This window comes from Cuculus canorus, chromosome 3 (assembly GCF_017976375.1).
Source record: "Cuculus canorus isolate bCucCan1 chromosome 3, bCucCan1.pri, whole genome shotgun sequence".
NCBI lineage: Eukaryota > Metazoa > Chordata > Aves > Cuculiformes > Cuculidae > Cuculus > Cuculus canorus.
This window is the reverse complement of record NC_071403.1, coordinates 44,981,408-45,001,799: the sequence shown is the minus strand read 5'-3', so window position 1 is coordinate 45,001,799 and position 20,392 is coordinate 44,981,408. Positions and strand designations below refer to the sequence as shown.

The 20,392-nt window shown below is 42.0% G+C and overlaps 1 long non-coding RNA gene across 2 annotated transcripts; it reads left to right on the top strand.

The window, feature by feature from the left end:
* The first annotated feature begins 162 nt into the window (after positions 1-162).
* On the top strand, positions 163-6,990 carry LOC128851670 (uncharacterized). 2 transcript variants are annotated; one of them, XR_008449099.1, is made up of 4 exons: positions 163-751; positions 1,575-1,678; positions 4,432-4,571; positions 4,672-6,990. It is a non-coding gene; the product is annotated as an uncharacterized LOC128851670 (long non-coding RNA). The 2 variants fall into 2 exon arrangements; XR_008449098.1 differs by having other exon boundaries at positions 4,432-6,990.
* The last annotated feature ends 13,402 nt before the right edge of the window (positions 6,991-20,392 follow it).

The following is a 20,392-nucleotide window of genomic DNA, read 5'->3' as shown; positions in this document are numbered from 1 at the left end:
CTCTCTCCCCCTGCCCGGTGGCGCAGCCGGGCTGGCCCCGCCCGCCGCGGGCGCAGCTGGGTGCCGGCAGCTCTCCCGGGAGCGTAGGCGATCCCGGCCCTGCTCGGGGGCGGCGAGAGGCGGCGGGGCTGCCATCAGACGGGGAGAGGAGCGAGGAGCGGCGCCGCCGGCCCCCGCGGCTGCAGCTGCCCCCGGGGGATGCGGGATGCGGGATGCAGGCTGGCCGGTTGCCGTGGCGACCGGCGGGCGCCGGCAGCCCCTGCCTGCCCGCTCCCATCTAGGCGGGAGGGTGGCTCGGTGCCCGCGTTCGAGGCTGGGAGAGGCTCGTAGGGCTCCGCAGGGCTGAGGCGGGGCGCGCTCCCCGGCCACGCGCGCCTGGGTTGCGGCTCCGCATCCCCGCCATCCATCCCAGCGGCTCTACCCGCAGCTTTGCCGGGGCAGCCCCTCTCTCCAGCCCGCAGAGCCTCGCCGGGAGTCGGGCCTGCACTCCGACACCTGGGCGGGAGCTGAGCATCCTCTGAAATGCGTCAAATAAACATCTGCGCGCTCTGCGGGAACTACACCTTTCTTTCTAGCCGGCGTGTGCGGAAGGTCATGGCTTAGCCTACCAGCCTGTGCCTTGAGGAGCGTGCGAACCCCAGTGTCCCCCCAACAAACCAGCCCCGTGAGAGAGAACAGCTGCCCTACCGGCTCAGACCTTCCTCCTCACACCCCAAGTGCTTTCTATCCAGCAAAACTCCTGCTTTCTTTGGTTTGTTTCTCTGCCTTATCTCTAGGATGTGCCACTTGCCCTTTTTTCCCCCCCCGACTGCATCAGTTAACGTTGAGCGTTTTAACATTGTTGCTTTGTTGAAGAATATCTCAAAAGATACAAGAGGGCAAAGGGAATAAAAAAAAGAAAAAGACAAGAGATAAGAAAGGCAGTCCAGGTAGCAGCTGGCAGTGTTAGGAGTGATGTCTCCTACTGCTAATTGGAAAAATACCAATTGTGAATTACCAGACAGAATATTGGCACCTGGTGAATCAGTCATAGCATTTCCCATAGGATATTTGGCTTTCAAAGACTGTCCCTCATCCAAATACTTACAAGGGCTGATCCTGCTTGGAAGTATAATGAATGCGTAATCCATAGTTGCATTCTGAAGCCAGAGTGTAAAACTTGTGTCTGAAGGAAAGGATTTAGAATCATGCCAGAAAGGTCTGAAGATGGATAGGGAATGCCTTGAGTTGCAATTTAAAATTAAAAAAAAAAAAAAAAGAAGCTCCAATAGAAAGACCATTAAGCTTCACATTACAGGGCATTAACCCAGCATCTAAGAAACTGGAAGTACTTCCCCAAAGTTTCTTATCTCTGACTGTGCTCTGCCACCTTCCTTGGAATGAAAGCCTGGTAATAGCTAGTGGCCACGATTGTCAGAGAACCATGAAGCTGTAAATCAAGACTCAAATTGAAGCAATGATGAATTGTTCCCTGCTTAGGTGCTTCCTCTTTATTCTGTGATGTACTTAGTGGAAATGAGCATGGGGGTTGGTTTCTGTCTTTTCAAGTTTTTGGTTTTTACCTTTTTTTCCAGGTGGGAAAACGATAAGGAGGAGGGACTGTGATGGTGTGTGAAGTATTTTAAACTTAGAAAAGATTAATCAGAGATCACTTGGACCTGTGGAAGATTAAAGATAAGTATGTATCTATTAATAGTGAATAATTAATTGCTTATTTTTTGGGAAGCCACTGATGAAACTGAATTTATTTTTAATTTTAGATTATTTTCTAGCTATACGCATCATCAACTCACTAGCTGATTTCTCTATGGTCTCTACAGGAATCCCTTTGCAGCTGAAATCCTCACCAGAGCTACAGTGTTTTCATAGATGCTAATGTTGCCGAATCAAGATTTGCATTTATTTGTGTTTCACTCACTGTCCAATGTCTGCAAGCAAAATGGTTTCTGTGCTGCTAACACTTTTTCACAGTATTTGTGCCAGGATATAGCCACAGCTCTGAATACATCCAAGAAGTGTGTAAGCAAAGACAAGCTACTCAAAATACCCCTAATGACAGAGTAGTACTAGTACAATTCTCTGTCTAGGCTAGTATGCAGAGGTAAGGAGCAGCATATGCTTCCCTTCAGAAATCTCCGTGCTACTATGGCTCTGCTCTTTCCAGTAGCCAAGGAAGGCAATGTGGTGCTAGTTTAGATCTCTTCCCATAGCATACAAAGTCTGACACAACCCCCCCCTACTCTCCCCCACCCCCGAGACTAACCCTATAGCTGGAGAACCAAGAGTGGGAGGGGAGAGACAAAGAAATGGTTATGGCATGTGTTCTAACCTCTCACTGTGAGACTAGGCTCAGCTCAACCGCTTTACTCAGTACAATTGGACATATATTCAAACATAAACGTCTTCTTACCCTCGGTTGGAAAATGTCAGTGTGCAAGAATGAACAGCAAGCTAACATCAAGATTCTTGTGAAACTGAAGAAATCCATGACAGAAACTTTTCAGTTATTAACTGAGGCTTACAGTGTAGAGATCCCAGAGGTCTAGTTGGTTCTCAAAGGAAGCCAATTTTTGTTGGTATAACGTGAAAGCGAAAATGATGGAGATCCTCAACAGCCTTTCAGAAAATGACCTGTGGAATTGCTTTGAACATTGGCAGCATCGTATGCAACTGTATGTCAGTTCAGAAGAAAACTATTTTGAAGGTGATTGTAGTTCATTTTCTTAAATTGTTAAATGGAAAGAGTTACAAGCACACTCTCAGGTTTTGTTTGTGTCAGACTTCTAGCCATATTGACCACGCACATGCCTCCCCTGTCACTGTAGTTCTTGAGATCCTAAGACAAAACCAAATACATAGTGGAAAAGTATGAGACAATGATGTATTAGACTGTGAGATAATCATATATATTTGCTATCAGTTATCACTCATTTATTACTTGTGGTTTTGCTGTTTTAAAAATATGCTTGGTCAAGATCTCATTGTAGACTGCAGATGCTGGATAGTGTAGACCAAAGAGATGGGCTGTGTCCCTATGAGCTTCCAGTTTAATTACAAAGTACTAAGAAATACCCTCTAACGACAGGAAAACTATGGTTCTATGGTTCAAAAATGGTGGCTAGTCAGATTTTTCAAAATTATTCTTTTCCCAGAAGCACTCCTATGAGTGGACTGACCAGACTTGCAAAAGAAGCTTGGGCTCAGTTTTCCTCAGGAAGCTCTGTATGTGTGATTCCCCTTATGTAGGACAAATCGCTCAAAAATCTTGAAGTGAAGGGGGCTTTAACTAGGATATGGGCTCACCAGCACCCTTGTGACAACTGTACTCTTCTTTTCACTCTCCCAGAAGTCTCAGATGAGCAAGACCCTTGTGAGGGTTTGTTTTCATTTTTGGTTGTCTAGACTGTAACCACGTCATTAATGGTAGGGTGACATCTGTCATCGTTTGCCTGATTACACAACATGTTACCAGAGGCTAGCTGAGTGCTCAGTGAAGTCATTTCTGAGCAGGTGCTGCTTTCTGCACCCTCCACAGCATGACCTTGCTGAACAAAGGCAAAGCACAGCTATGACGGGTGCTACTGAGCACAGAGGTTACAGAGTTAAGAAGAATCCTCTGGAGCAGGAGCTGTGAATAAAGCTAACATATATTTACTACAATCTGTTCAACGTAACTTTACATTGTCTACTCTGTAAAGAACAGTTGAAGCAAACAAGTCTTGAGATCTATGCCAGGATAGAAATAGGAGACAAGACTCTGGCCCTGCTGAGACATACTTTCTGCAAAGACAGAGGAAAAGCAAAAATCCCCTTAACTGCCTTTAATCTACCATAATCTTCTCGTCTCCCTGCAGAATTGCCAAGGCTATCGAAGAGGCTATCAGGAATGCAGAATAGCGATTCTGGGTCAGATCAAGGTCCTTTTTACCTAGTAGCTTAATTCTGACATAAGGTACTTGGAGATTCTTAAAGAAAGGTTAGAAAGAGTATAGTGCCCTTTCCTCTGGTAAACTCTCCCCGTTTCTATTAATTTGCAGATTAGACTTCCTGACACAGTGGTTTTATCTTTGCATATTTAGTAGTACCTGACAGTTTTTTCTGCTGTGAACATATCTTATTCCTTTTGAACCTTCACAGCCATCCTGTGGTAGTAAGTTCCACAGCTGGGCTGAGCACAAACAAAACAAAATACTTTTTCATGCAGTTTTAACTTTTCTTTTTGCCTGGGTTTTTGATGCTGCCCAGCTTTTGTACTGTGAGAAACAGTGAATACGCTTTCCCTATTCACATTCTCCTCAGTGTTCATAATTCCTTATGCACTGAGCATGTCCTCCTTCAGGTGTTTTTATTCCAATCTACAGTAGACTATCCTATTTAATATTCATATATGCTCTTTGGTCATATTGATTGCCCTTCTCTAACCATTTTCAGTTCTGCCCTACCCTGAAATACAAGAGTTTGGAAAGAAGAGTGAATACACATGAAGAGGCAGCATGAAAATTTGAATTATAAAAGCTCTCATTCTTCCATCAGACTCTACGGAAAAGGCTTCTGGGCAAAGGAAGCGAGAAGTAAGTGTGGAGTTAAACTTTATATAGCAAGAGTTTCAACTTGGCCAAACAGTTCAACATCAGACAACTCATGCCTCCTACCTTTCCCTCTGTAACCCAGAGGATTGCCATGGTCTTCATCTATGGAAGGAGAGCCTAAAAGTGCAACAGCAGTACGTTCAACGGCTTGAATACTGAAGTCAGGATTGTACCATCTAACCATAATATAGTTGGAACATGCAAAATGGGCAAAACCAAACTCTCTGAAGCTGAATCTAGGAAGATACTGACCTTGTCATATATGTGTATGAAATGTAGGTCTCTCAAAGTTACAAATGCATTACACGTATTTGGGGCCATAAACTGCTTTAAAATCTGTTGTGGCCTTTGACTGCGAAAAAGATGTCTCATTATGAGAAAACAGGGGCATCATGACATCTACAGCTGTCAGATGCTTGTGATGCAAAGTCAAGAAAGGTCAGTGAGACCTAACTACAGCTCTGTGAGCCAGAAAATAGATTGTGATTTGCATATCCTCTCTGGTGTTAAGCATGTAAATAAATGGGTTGAAGTACTAGAAACATTCCTGGAACAGCTAAAATTGTGCAAGTTTTCAACCTAATGTGCTCTCTTTAAAAAAAGACAAATAGATTTTCATGCCACTATTCCACATTTTAATATATGACTCCTCTGTGACAGATCCCTAGATTTGTTAAGTACAGTGCAAAGTAACGAGAAGCACAAAGGGCCAGATTAAATAGAAGTTTATTTAATAGTGTTGATTTGCAGATTCTGTTCTGCCACAGACAGATCAGTCTGAAATTATTTCCCTGGTTTCAGGGGAATGTTGACAGTTTTACAATGCAATAGTGGCAAAATTCAAGTCAGAGCCTTCTTTTTATACATTCATGTAATACGTATACAGACTAAACATGACAAAATGTTTCCCTTTTCTTCTTCGTGCTGCCCTTGGACTTCCTGAGATGTGGTTTGACTCTGTTAGTCAACAGTACTTGCTTTTAGCCAACTTTAAAGACCAGAAGACATAAATGATAAAATGTTCTGAATTAAGAGAGCAAGTTAGCTCTGGAACATAGTTTGGTTTCCTGTTTACTATGCTTTTTCCTGTACGATAGTAAGTAGGAACTTATTTCAAGGAAGGTAAGCCCTGGGCTCCAAAAGCTCTTCAAAAGGATATAGGACATTAGTCCCCATATTCTCTTGTCCCTGCAGACACTACTTCATATCATCGCAAGCATAGAGCTTGTGCAATCTTTCCAACATGAATTAGGAGACTATCACCTATAACTTACTTCCACATCTCTCTCTGCTATGTGATTGACCACTGGGCTGAGTTCCTGGATTTGATGCTAAAATTGCAAATTAGCAGTAAAGTCAACTTGTAAGTAGACTTGTGGTAGTCAGTCATTTTCTTGGAGTTTTGTCTTGGGATATTCTTCAAGACAGCATTTTGCTATAAGCTGACCGATTAAATTGCATATTGAGTGATGCCCTTTTATATTTCACTACTAGTGTTAATCAGTGTGAAATCAATGCCTAGATAGTTATTGGCATATACTATCTGGAGATATAATCAGAGGCAACATAGCATTCACCTTCCGGCTTGCTAAGAGTAGACAGTAATTGCCTCTAAATCATGACGTGAAAATCCAATGCTAAGTGAATATTGAACCACACAAAGCTCTTATTACAGCAATAGGCACACAAGCACACAGCCTTGTAGGCTTGAGGGAGAGAACTGTTATCCAAATGTATGTCTTTTAAGGCTTTTGGAAATTGCTCTTACACTAAATGGAAAATCTATCAGAAAGACAAAGTTTTTCCCAAGATGTATTTTTGAAAAAGGATTTAAAAGAACGGCATTGCGAAGTTCTGTGTTTGGATTTCAGTAGCTTCAGTCTACAAATAAAAAATCTTGGGTGAAATATAATAACCAAGGCTACAGATTCATCTGGTTTCTGTTAGTTTGGATTCTTCACTATTTATGGTGTACTGTAGGGTAAGCAGAAAGGAAAAAGATGAAAATGTTTAGGAGATTGTCATGATGATGATGGTGCTTTAAAGAACAATGATTATTTATAGGGATACATTCTGAATGTATTTAGTTGGCTTGATTTTAAACATACTTAGCAGAAGCCTTACTTTCAGTACTACTGTAAGCCTTCCAGATTTCAGCAGTACATTGACTGGACCTATGCAACTCTTTTCCCTCACATTGTGTTGCCACAGTTGCAGCCAGCAGAACTGATTTTGAGTCTCATTGATATGAAAAGAGCAGGAGGTTTCTACCATATCCCTTTTTTTTCATTTTGCTTTTTCTCTGCTTTGACCTGTAAGAGCTTGGATTGCTGCACATAAGCTGTACTGGTTTGCCCGTTTTATGGAGGGTTTTTTTTCTGGGCTTGTAAGGAACAGCAAGATAGGAATAATAAGAAGCCAAACCACTGGACTGAAGATTGCTCTTTTATTAGAGGATAAGGTACCTGCCTTTTCAAGTACTTAATTTCTGAGAAAAATTTTGTGTATAAGGCAGATTTTACAAGAAGACATTAGATTTTAACACAACATTTCATCTATGTAAAATTTAAACACCAATGAATGTTCAGACATGTATAATAATATTTGACATTTAGCTTGAATTAAAGATGTTCTGAATTGCTATTATTTTCTGTCAGCTAGTTTACAAGTGGTGATGAGTCTGTCCTCTTTTCTTTTTCATCTGTCTTTGCTATTCTGTCTGCTACATTCTCATGTTTAGTTAGGATGCACACACAAAACCACAGTTAGTAAAAGAGCATTGAGATGCAGCTTGTCCACTGTGATAAAGTGTAGTAGCTTCATCACACCTCTCAGTCCCAGCCTCCTTGTTCACTCTGCCCAGTTCTGCCCTAGTTTCTCTGTGTTTCATCATATTTCGTCTCCTTCTGCAAGGATCTTCAGTTATTCTCACTGCCTTCCAGTCCCACACTTCTTGCCAGACCAGTCATAGATTGCCTTGTACAAGCATCAGCCTTTCTTACCCCTTGCCAACGTCTCCCCTCAGTCAGCCATTCTGGCTATGTTTTTGGTTTTTTTATTTAGAAAAAAATGACATCTATCTCTTTGCAGATTTTTCAAATCGTATGACGTATTCCTTTATGTGGGACAGTTCTGAATTAGGTTAGAGCAACTTGGACTGAGCTATGTGTTACTGCAGTACTCTCCGTTTAGGACACGAGTAGACAATTTATGTTTCGGATGGGCCGCTGTTAAGTTACGTGATGCCATTACAGTGCAAGATAAGCAAGTCTGCTAGCTCTCAGCTACTGCATCACACACTAATGACCGCCTACAGGTGTGCAGGTTTACAAATACAGGAAAAGTTTTGCTTAGTCCCTTACAGCGTAGAGTATTAGCGTATAAAGAGACTCTTCAGAGATTGTAGCTGATAAAATCTAGTAGCCTTACTGAACATGTGTAGACTGATTTTCTGATGTCTGGAGAGATTTGAACAAGTTTCCAAAAATGCAGCAAAAAGCGTAACCCTGATACATATGCTACTCATACATTTTTGTTTTAATTCTTGATGACAACAAACAGGGACAGTACGTCTTCTCAAAGAAGATTTATTAGATTGTATTAATATTGGCGAAACATTATCTTATTTCTTTTGTCTAGAAGGAGTGAAACTAATCTGATAGAAATGCAAAGCAATCACCATTGCCCCCATCCAGATGGAAGATTTCAGCTCCAGTTAGTATTTGGCAAAGTGAATGAAAATGAGGTTGTACTGTGGCAGTTGCCAAGTAACCTTAAGGTAGTCCCACCTGTAATGCCACACAAGTCTGTAAATGATAATGTATACATTTTACAGATAAAATATTTATTTCATACAGTTACATGTCATTAGTAATGAGAATATTGTTAATTTGATTTACTGTGTCTTTTCTGATCTGATCTTCTGGAATAAATTAGTCAAACAATTGCTCATGTCAAGAGTAAGATGAGCAGAGTATCACTGACTGATTAAGGAGTAGTAATGCAGATATCAGAATAAGTGGATTTTTTGATGTTACCTAAGAATATATAAATAAAAATTTTACAAAAAATAAATAGTTGTCTCTCTTTTTATTTGTTATTAAGCTCCCAGGTTCCATATTTTTCTGTTCAGCCTTGTTTAAAATGTGATAAACTAATTTACAGTTATTTGCCACTGAATGAAGAAACAATTTCCTGCAGCAGGGGTCAATCACTGTTGAAGTATTTCCCTTGACCAGTGGAAACAAGTCCTGTAGCTAACATAATCCTTCCCAATAACAGAAGTTAATATACCTCACATCATTCTCGCAGGTGCCAGATGCTTGGGTGTATCTGTGTGCACTCTACTCTAGGAGGAGGGCAGCAGCAATTCCTGTGTTCTCTGCTTCAAAGGCAGTCGCTGTAAAGGGAATGTAGTCACTAGAGGTATTTGCAAGACTGTGAGCTGACACAGGTCCTTCAGAGTCACAGAAGATAGTCCGGTAGAGTTACAGAAGAGATAGGCTTATATTTCTTTATGCTGAAGCATATACATATATATACACACACACACACTCCACAATTTAGAGTCTCTAGTTTCATAATCCTAGAAGAAAATCGAATGTCTGGAGGCTAATTAAATTTTATTGACTTAATTAACTTAAAGAGAAATTCAAGGAATAGATATACTACTTGTTAATCTTTTCATTAATGATCTTTCCTCATTATGGTCTCTATGAATCCAGTTCTATAGCAATTTGCATTCCACAGATGAACACAACACATTAGATTATGATTTCATTTCTTATGGGAAAACCCTTAAATGGGCATTACAGTGATTTATGTTATGTTGTATGGATGGTTCGTATCTTTTGTCTTTGTGCTTAACAATGTAGCAAGAATGCTGTATAATAAGCTACATGTCAATATGAGGATTTATCACCAAGTGCAAAATGTAAGCTTCCCACGGATCATGCATCTTTATTGATACCTTCATGTGCTGAGTATCGTAACTTCCTCCCCCCCTTAATTATTTGCCACATTAATCCATTCACCTCAATGCTTTCTGACAGTTTTTCTCTAGCAAACTAGCTGCATAGATTTCCCAAATTCTCACACAGCCAAAACACCACATTCTTCACTCTTGTGTTTGTTTAACTCTTTCCTTGTTGAACATGGCACCAGGACATATTTTTCAATTAATGCCTTCCATGATTCTTGGATATCTCACAGCCTTGCTGAGATGTTCTGTTACCTACAAAAGCCATTTATTGCCTCGCACGTATTTCCACCATGGGCGTTATCCTTTAAAAAATTCACACCCCATTGTGCCTTACTGTCTGAGCTGCAAACAACATAAACAATATTTAAGAACAGTCTTTAAATAAGGCCACATAATTTCATACAAGAAGAGTTTAACTCTCTTGTAGAGACGGGCTTGCTTCAAGGAAACTCCAGCTCAGCAGAAAATTTACTGTGTCGTGTGCAAACTGTTTTCCTCATGATTTGTGTCTGCATCATGAGAAAAAACATCTTCAGTGCAAGCTACGTTGTTGGCAGAGCACATACAGGCAGTTAAATCACTTTTATCTCCTTTATGCTCTTGTGATTTGTTCTTTTTGTTTGACTGTTTTTTTTTTTTTTTTCCCATTTACAATCCGGGGCAGAGCAGATGGCAAAGGCTTAGCTTGATGTAACTCGTCCATAAAATAAGCAAAGCTGTCAGTGAGCCTTCTCTCCAGCAGGCCTATTTCACTTCTAGGAGGATTTTTCTTCCATTGGAATGAACCTCAAAAAGACATGAATTTAGGAAGGAGTGAGTAGCTATATGAGCAGCAGAAGTTAATGGTTCTGCAGTTCTCTGTGGGCTGACTCTGGAGTTTCTCCCTTAGGGGAGGAAGACAGCACTCTGGGATTCTTTCCTCCACAAGGCAGCGTATTTTGATGAAACTTGTAGGAATTCCTCAGTTTTGATGCTTCTGCTCTTCAGTCATGAAAGGTGTTTCAAGGAAGCAGGGAGTGGCAGGAAGCTGGAAAAGTTATAGAGATGTCAGCACTGCATGTGTTCGTGGATTTTCAGAGCCAATCACATCAGTAAGTGTAGTCTCATTAAGTTCCTCTCACTTTGATCCAAAAGGAAAAAAACCCTTAGATTTTTTTCTCCCGTGTGATTTTAGCTAATTCCTAAATAGTTTCTGAAGTTGTAACTTCGGAAGCCCATTAAAATGTAGTTTCTGCTGTTACTTCTGTTGCCAGGAATGCCCAGCATGTGCCAACATACACAGCCTTCTATAGCTAGACAGTAAAGAGAGACTTTTCACCAAAACACTACGGAAACAGAAAACACAGGTGAAACAAACTTCAATTTTGCTGATTTCTTAGCAAAGGAAATGATGACATGGACTGCTTAAACTATTTGCCCAAGGCCACACATGAAGTCTGATAAAGAGCTATGTCTGAAGCAGAGCTGTGGACAGAAAATTTCTCCTAAGCTACAGTTCAGTGCATTAAGCACAGTTCATCCTTCATTTTCAGAGTACTACCATGTAGTAACATATTATTCAAAGCTGCTGACAAGTCTGAATACTTCATTTTCTAATAAATGAAGGAGTGGCATTCGGCAAAAGGTATAACTGGGCAGCAAAGATTTGACTGCCAGTGCCATGCATTGTATTAGGCATTTGTCTTTAAATGATCCCTTAGAGAAGCATGAACAAGAATACAAAGGAACCTGAAAACTGACACCTGCCTATAATTTATAATAGTGTATTTTTGGGACAGCCACCTCTTGGCAAGATAAGTTCTTTTATTTATAGGCAGGGGCTGCTCATGATTTGCATGCTAATGCATTCACATCTGCAAAGCCTATAAATTACCCTCCAGCTCATTATGGCAATACCATTGTCATACTTGCCAGTGGGTAATCTGATCTCAAATGTTTCAGATGTCCACAAAATAAAACCAGCCTGAGGGAAGAACTTCACTGTTGGGGTATTAGCACATCAAAAAATATTCCACCCCTCGAATAAAAGTAACATAAAATGACTGGAGGAGAGGAAACTGTGAAGTGCTTCAGAAAGACAAGCCCAAAAGCCTAACATTCAAGAAACAGCAAAGCTGTTGCTGTGTTTTGAGATGCTTGTGCCAGTTCAGCCAAAAGAATGAATTTATAGCAGCTTTTTAATAGGGTCCCAATAAAAGTATCTTCATAGTAGATTAAGTCATTTGACTGTGCATCCTAATCATATCCTAATGTGTCATATATGAACAGCCTTATTATTACTACTGTTTATGTTCAGGTTGTGTGTAGCTATCTGAAACAGACACTGAGGTCTTTTTTTTTTTGGTGAGCCTTATACACCTCTGCTTTCAGGTAGGCAAGAGTTTACAACTATGTCAAGAATTTTTCCCCTCGTTAAGCTGACAAAAAGATTAAATGCAGCGTAGACAAAGCAGGCGCATAGAGCACCTGGATGCGTGGATGCCTCCTGCAGGAATTCACTTTGTCAAAGTTAACTATATGGTACAAAAAGTTAACTATATGGTACAAAACCGCTAGCCCCGCAAGTAAACGTCTAGTTTCTGAAATCTCTGTAGGCTCAGCTTAGCCACTGTGCGTAAGGTGAAGAGTACACTCCACCAGCCTTAGATAAACTCTGGGCAGCTCTTGTAACTTCCATCTGGTTACCCTTAACTGTGCTGAGACACATAGATGTACCCATCCTTGAAAAAGAGAAAAGTGAAACCCTTGCAAATAAATCCCAAACTGTACCTATATCATCGGAAAGATCTTACACAGGGTGACAGAGCAGCTGTCTGCAAGTTCTCAGCCACTGCCCCGACCTGCTTCTGCATTACTCTATTTCTGTGTCCTCTCATCATTCATCTCTTTCTCTCAACCTCTCTACCTACTCTTCCCTGGCTGAAGAGTCCTCAGAAACCTTTCTTCACTGGCCTACTGCTATAGGTAAATAAACGACAAGGCTTGAAACAGGAGGCTTGGAACAGGAGACTTCAGGATGGGAGGGGGCAAAGCACAGGTCATTGCACAAGTGTGATATTGGATTCAGGATCTAAATGTACCTGCATGTAGGAGATGTAGCAGTTTCTTATTAAATTTCTTTATTGGATTCTGGTTGATAATAGTAGCTGGTTCTTTATTTATTTACCTGTACCACTCTTGTTTGTCAAAGTAGGTGGGAGAAGAGCAGAAAATCAAGGCTCTGCATGAGTCATAACCCAGAAAAAGCTCTGCTGAGAATACAGCTCACATTGCTCTGCAGCATAGTCCAGGTGATAAGCGTTAGTGTTGCTGTTGTCTCCATAATGCTGGTCTCATATTACCACAAATGACAAGATTCACTATGATGTATTCAAATTAGGCTCTAGGTAGGGACTTTTCCATTTCATTTTGTTATATTTGTCTTTTTCATATTGCCTACCATAAGAACGGTGAATTCCAGCATAAAGAAACTACTTGCTTAGAACAAACATAAAAATATAGAAAAAAAAAAGGTGTTACTTCTAAATCCAAGGCTTTGATCTCAATTCTGTTCAGCTGTACTTTTGATCTTGCAAAGAACCACATAAGGCTAGATCCAGATCTTGGACCCAGGTATGGTTCATATATCTCTGCTGCTTATTCTAGTACATGACTGGGCATGTGCCCATGTGTGAGCCACAGTCCTGTCACATTCTGTCACCCCTGCAACTAGCAGATAGCTACCAGGTCTTTCTTTTAAATATAGGACAGCCCCAAAGTATGCTGTGGGACCTTCCCAGCTAAAGGCTGGGCACAAAGGGAACAGGGTGTGACATTCTTGCTGAAATCTGGTTCAAGCACGCATTTAAAAGCAGCCTTCCTGCCCATGTTAAGACCTGGGCTGCTGGTACTGAGTCTGTAATAAACTTCTCACAGGTGGACACTGGAGCAGTCACTGCTGGATGAAAACCACTGGCTGCATCCATGCTGCTCTGAACGTGCCAAGCTGAGGATGGCAGTGAGCACTAATCTGGATACTTCTCTGCCACACATCTGCTTTACCTAGAAGCTGAAAACCATTTAGGACTGCTGAGGTGTCAGTCGTATGAGGTGGTCCTGCATACCCCACAGAGAGCAAACGAGGTCTGGCTGTGCCAGGACTTGACCTTGCAGGCTGAATCTCTGTACAGGCACCAAGTCTCACCCACCAGGCTCCTCTGGCCCCACAGTATACTGTGCCAACTGACTCTCAGTAGTTGCAAGAGATTCCAGTATTTGAGTAGTTTATGAATGGCTTCCATGTTTATTGTGTTTCTTCTTTTCCCAGCAGAATGGAGGATGGAATACACTGGATGTTGCTGTCTAGATACTGTACTGGAAAGTATAGAGTCAGTGCTTACACAAAGCTGACTTCCATCCCATTTCTGCTTGTATTCACTTTCTAAATGTGGCATAATCTCCTCTACAATAATATATGTGGGGGAAAAAATCTTTGTAGCATTTTTGTTCAGATCATCTGTGATAAAACTTAATTCTCTCTTTCCTCTACCTAATGTGCTTTTCTTTAAACTTTTGTTAAACCTGCATTTTAGACCTAGTTCCTTGAAGATTTGTAATACAGACATCCAAGGAATTATTTCTTCACAAATGGTACCAAAAAAACACATGCGAAGGCTAGAAAGAGGCATGTTGTGAAGAGAGTTTAAAAACATACATTTTCCTCTGTGTGTATTTAACAGTTTCTCTCTCTGCCATATGTTCTTTCCCTCATCAATTTGCTTTTTAGATTTGCTTATTTATTTGCTTCTGCAACAGAAGGGAAGTTGATCTTTGATTTGTTCCGCAAATATTCCTTATTGTCGCAGGTTTTATTACCCCATCTGTTATGGAGTGATCAATTGAAGTCTCTTGTGGTCTCACTTTTCCAACTGATCACACTATACCACAGGTTATATTTCAATGTAATTGCTATCTACTGTATGGTGTGTAAACTAGAAAGAGAGGAGCAGAAAAATGAGGATATTTTTCCCCTGCCTACCATTTTTCCCTTTCTGTGTAAACACTTATCTGCAGTACTTACTTGTTATCAGTGACAATGTTCAAACTAAATCCCTCATCTCCACTTTTTTTCTATGCGAATCCGATGTTTTCATCTCAGTGTTTACTACTCTAAAGCACATAAGTATTTACAGAAGTTGCTCACCAACACTTGAGAGAAAGGAGTAGATACTGTCACACTTCATGAGCTGAAGCAATGCTTCCCTGCAGAACCCATGCCAAAATGGAAACTTTTCCCAAGCACAGTGTTTTCCCATTCTCCATTCTCCACCTAGACCTCTCCTACTGCTCCCAAATACTTTGGTCATGTGTGGTTCTGTTAACTCTCTGTGTGTGTATATTTTTAAAATCACTTTTTCTCCCACTTTTGGGGTCATTTAAACATGCTATGTTCTGCAAAACCCTCTTTCATCTTCCTGAACTGAGCTCTGTCTATCACAGCAAGGTGTTCAAGGTCTGCTTTCAGGATCAGAGATACAGTGCTGTTTCGCAAAGGGAATGGTAACTCTGTAGGTGTGATCAAGCTGATTTGAAGAAGATGAGTCTTTTGCAGCAAGGCAAATAGATGGAATTTTTTCCTATCTGTCCAGTCCTATGTGAAAGAATACTCAGCATTATAACTAAATATTCATAACTAATGCTTTTCATAATAATAGAGCAAAATATGTCAATGCCAGGGAGGAACAAGAAGGCAGCTCCTGCTGTAACAAGGCTTGGAGAGACTGCGTAAGAAATAGCACCGCTAATCTGCCCCTGAAAGTAATGAGTCAAAGTACTGCTGTTCATGCATGCTGCCTGAATCCAGTGTCATCTCAATAGGCCTTGCTAATTTGGTTTTGTGATTCCTCATTTGATCATGCACTTAAAGACCAGATTGTCTCCTGGAAATCAGGCGTCAGTGGACCGAGCTATTGGGTGAGTCATTTATAAAAGATAAATAGGGTCTTTAATATGGAACTATGCGATGAAATGTGCCCTGTCTGCTTCTGGATGCGCACACGGAGAGAAAATTTATCACAAAAGCTCCTGATGCCAATTCTAGGAACTAAGTAATGATTTACAAGAGCTGCCTGTGCTGAGGCTGGAAAGAACAAAAAAATGCAACAGTATTCTATGGTACTGTGTGAATAGATTTGAATCGTGTATGGCTCTACAGAGGAAAAGGAGGAACTGAGACAGGAAATATGGAGTAATACAAGGAAATGCTAATATTGGTAGAAAGGAAAGCTGCTGTAAATCTATCAAGCCAAATATCTTTTCCTCAAAATATTTGAATGACAAACTCTTTCTAAATTTGACCGTAAAATTCAGTAAAATATGTATATTAAAAAAATTCATTGCTAAGAATGAACAGCAGGACAGCAGCTTCTGACATCGTAAGTGAACTCAAACCCACAACTGGAAGGCAATGCCAAACTCCCCCTGGAAAGTGTAAAGGCACTAGGCTCTACTTTATCCTGAGCTATATCTACCATATCCTGGGCTGCATCAAAAGAAGCGTGGCCAGCAGGTTGAGGTAGGTGATTCCGCCCCTCTATTCCTCTCTTGTGAGAGCTCATCTGGAGCATTGTGTCCATTTCTGGAATACTCAACATAAGAAGGATATGGAGCTGTTGGAATGGGTCCAGAGGAGGGCTGCAAAGATGATCAGAGGGCTGGAGCACCTCCCATACTAGGACAGGCTGAGAGAGTTGGGGTTGTTCAGCCTGGAGAAGAGAAGGCCAAGAGGAGACCTTATAGTGACCTTCCAGTACTTGAAGGGGCTACAGGAAAGCTGGGGAGGGACTGTTTACAAAGGCTTGCGGTGATGGGACTGGGGGCAATGGGTATAAACTGGGGAGGGGCAGATTTAGACTAGAAGAATTTCTTCACTGTGAGAGTGGTGAGGCACTGGCACAGGTTGCCCAGGGAAGCTGTGGATGCCCCATCCCTGGAGGTGTTCAAGGCCAGGTTGGATGGGGCTTTGGGCAGCCTGATCCAGTGGGAGTTGTCCCTGCCCATGATTGTACGATTCTATGATTGTACGATTCTATGATTCTACGATTCTATGATTCTGTGCACATCTGTGACACAGGTGCATGGACACACAGGCTGGATAACTCTCCGTCATCGTTGGGGATACAAGCCGATGTTCATCTCCACTTCAGCCTCAGTCTAAAACAGCTGAGCAAGAGGGATTCCACTTTGGATTCCTGTCCTGCAATTTCAGGGGGAGTTAAACACCTAAATATCCTGATGCTACAGGAGCAGGAATAAGGACAGGGAACTTCGTGCCCTCGACAGGGCTCTGTCGAGCCTGTCCGAGCTGCTCGGGAGGCCCTGCGGAGCCAGACCGAGCTCTGGGCAGAGGACCCGCCGCTGAGAGGAGCGGGGATGCTGGTCCCTGCTCCCCCTCGCAGCGCACCCCGGCTTTTCGGGGTGCCTCCTGCCCCCTGGCGGTCAGGGATTGCCGCCTCAGCCCCGCAGCACCGCCCCCTCCGCCGGGTGCCTGCCCGGGAGGGAGGAAACATAGGATTAAGGCATCATAGAAAGGTTTGGATTGGGAGGGATCTTAAAAAGACATCATAGAATGGTTTGGATTGGAAGGGATCTTAAAGAATACCCAGTTCCAACCCTGTTGCCGTGGGCAGGGACACCTTCCACCAGATCCTGTTGCTCAAAGCCTCATCCAACCTGGCTTTGGACACCTCTAGGGATGGGACATCCACGACTTCTTTGGGCAGCCTCTTCCAGTGCCTCACCACTCTTGGAGTAAAGAATTCTTCCTAATATCTCATCTCCCCTCTTTCAGCTTAAAACCATTACCCCTCATCCTATCACTGCGCTCCCTGATAAAGAGCCCTTCCCAGCTTTCCTATAGCCCCTTTTAAGTACTGGAAAGTTGCTATAAGTTCTTCCTGGCACCTTCTGCAGGCTAAGACAAAAACTCTCTCAGTCTGTCCTCAGAGGGGAGGTGGAAGTGAGTATGCATGTATCACAGCCTCCTTGAGAAATAGTGGAATCACAGGAGATATCTCACTTAAACTGAGATCTGAATTTCAGATCAGAGTTTCAGATCTGAATCCCACACTCAGAATGGCATTAAAAACTTCACAGAGTTACAATAATTGCATCTCCAATTTTGTACCTGACATTGCACTAATATTATTTTTTTCCAAAACAGATCGTCTCTTATTTGATGTGAATACACATTCAGAATAAATAAAAGCATGCTGCTTTAAGAAAATTTTTAAGTGTTCCCTGGATCTCTGAGTAAATAGAAATTATTGTTGAAACTAAAAACCAGTGAAACATAATGTTGATACACTGCACCAAGCACCCATTCCTGCAGGAATAACCTCAGTGTTAGCTAGGCAATTGTTAGCACTTTGCTACCACTCCTTAACACCATGCACAAAGACACTCAGTTTGCAGCCTTAGAAAAGTATGCAAGAACGTATCCAAAATTAGTATGAAGGTCAAGGATGACATAATTCTTTAATTGTTGCTTTCCCTTTTTACATTTTCCAGATGCAAATGAGAGGATGAGGAAAAGGAGGAAAAGCTGCTGCAACAAGTTTATAGACCGTAATTGTCCAAAGACCCTGGATACTGTGTGGGCATGATCTAAGTGAGACTGAGGCCTCTAGAGAGCTCTGGGTAAATCCCAGCCACCAAAGATTCTGTCATTTTCTTTAATAAAGATGGTTGTCCATCCAGTGCATCTCCAGGACAATACAGGGCCCCCTGCATAACCTAAGTGTGGAAGACTGGATTTGCTCAGCTAGTGAGCTCACGTGCACCTTGATGACTATCTGTACGACAGTCATAGGCACAGTGTGCATAGAAGGAGGAGGGCTCTTTACTACCCTTTATTTCTAAGATTTTAGGTCACCCTAGGCTGATGGAGTCGCATATGGTGTCTCTTGCTGGTATGTGCAAGGGTTAGTCACACCACTGCAGGCCACGCTGATGTCATGAGGCTTTTGAAGCAGGCTCAACAGCACATCAGTTGCACAGAGACAGCCTATTTCAGCTGTGCCAGCCCCAGGTGAGTTTCTAATGTAAGCCGAGTTCAACTGAGGGCTACTGACGAGCTGGTCAGAAAATTTGCTTTCTTTTAAATTAAGATAATAGCAGCTTTTTGGCATATGTGAGGAAAATTAAGTTTGATCTGGAAATACTGCTGGAGCAGTAGTTGCAGGTCATATCAAGTGCCTCCATCCCTGTCCTCTTTTATGGATTTTATTGAATGACTACCTTATTTTGACAATGCTAATTAGCTATTATAGCTGTGATGCCTGAAGAGAGATCACATAGAATTAGGGCACTTGGACATGAAGGAAAGTGAGCATAAGACGCTTCTAAAGGACAACACCCATGAATTATAATATAATTGGATTTACAACAGGTATTCAGACTGCAGACATTGCTCTTTTTTTCCCCTAATGGTTTTATCTGAGAGGTAAACAGGCTAGGAAAATATATTCAGATTAAAAGAAAAACGAAAGTTGCCCTACCCCTGAGGGGACACTGCACCCTGCCCCACAGCTGCCTGCTGAAGGGCAAAGAGGTGCCTGTGCTACTCACCTTGTTCCTCCACAAAACACGCTCTTGGGAACCAGACTGCAAATTCCCTCCAGCCCATTTCAAAGCCATCTCCGTGAGAGCCCAGCGGTGAGTGTCTGGGCTGGAGCTGATCCCTGACCTCTGCTCAGCATGGCTTGGTTTTCTTTGATAGCTGAGTGAATGATTGCCTGCAGTGGTAAATGATTTACTCCGTGTAAAGCACTGTCTACTTAAAGGGGCATATCCTAGAAGGGATAAACAAAAGGGAAAACAAAAGAAAATCGTTATGGACCCCTAAAGTGCATGAAATTATCTAATTTGCATAGTAAATAAATAAAGGTGAGGACAGTTGTGGTGAAAGAAGCTTGTGATTCCTTTATTCTGTCCTAAAAGAAAAATGTGGGGAAAGAGTCTAGATTTTCATAATAACTACAGAACATGTAGCTGTGTTCATAGCCAAAGTTCATAGTCTTGTGCTCTGTCAAGACGTACTCTTGACAGAGCAGCTTGATCCAGAACGCCCAGATAGATGGAGGCATTTTTGGCTGTTTAATAAAGTAACCCTCCAGTGTATTTTGTTACACATTAGGGCATATTTTCCTTGTGATCATAGCACTATGTGTTTTCATGCATGTATCGTTGCAGCCCCACAGAGCTGACTCCTACCATCTGTTCTCTGTGATCATGTGGACTACACAGCCTGGAGGTGAGAAAAACTACATATGCTGCTGGAGTTCCCTATTTTGCTGCAGGAGGCACTGGTTTATTAGTTTGCTAGATTTCCTCCCTACTAAGTACAAGCAACATTGGGATTGAAGGCAGATAACTTCATTGACTGTGTTGTAGGCCGTTGGTCGCACAGAATGAGAACTTTGCTATATTAGCCTTTAACTTCAGCTAGATTTCCCAGTTATTTAAAAGCTAGATGTCTAAAAACAATGCAGAAGACAGCATTTCTCTCTTCATAGGGTCACTGGGAGCAGCAGAGTAGCCAACAAGAGCTGGTAATGCCGGAGGTGGTCTTGGAGAGCTTTCGTGTGTTGTGGCACAATGGGACCAGACTGCCCTTGGTGCTTCTCAGTGTGTGTCCCCACCACTGCAGCGTCCAGGTGTTGAGACACCCCAGGTGCAGGCACAGCCTTGGGAAATCAAATAATGCAACTACTGAAAATGGAAGCCAGCTCTATGCTCCCATCTGAACTGGAGGAACTCTCTAACTTTTGGCCCTGTGACGAAG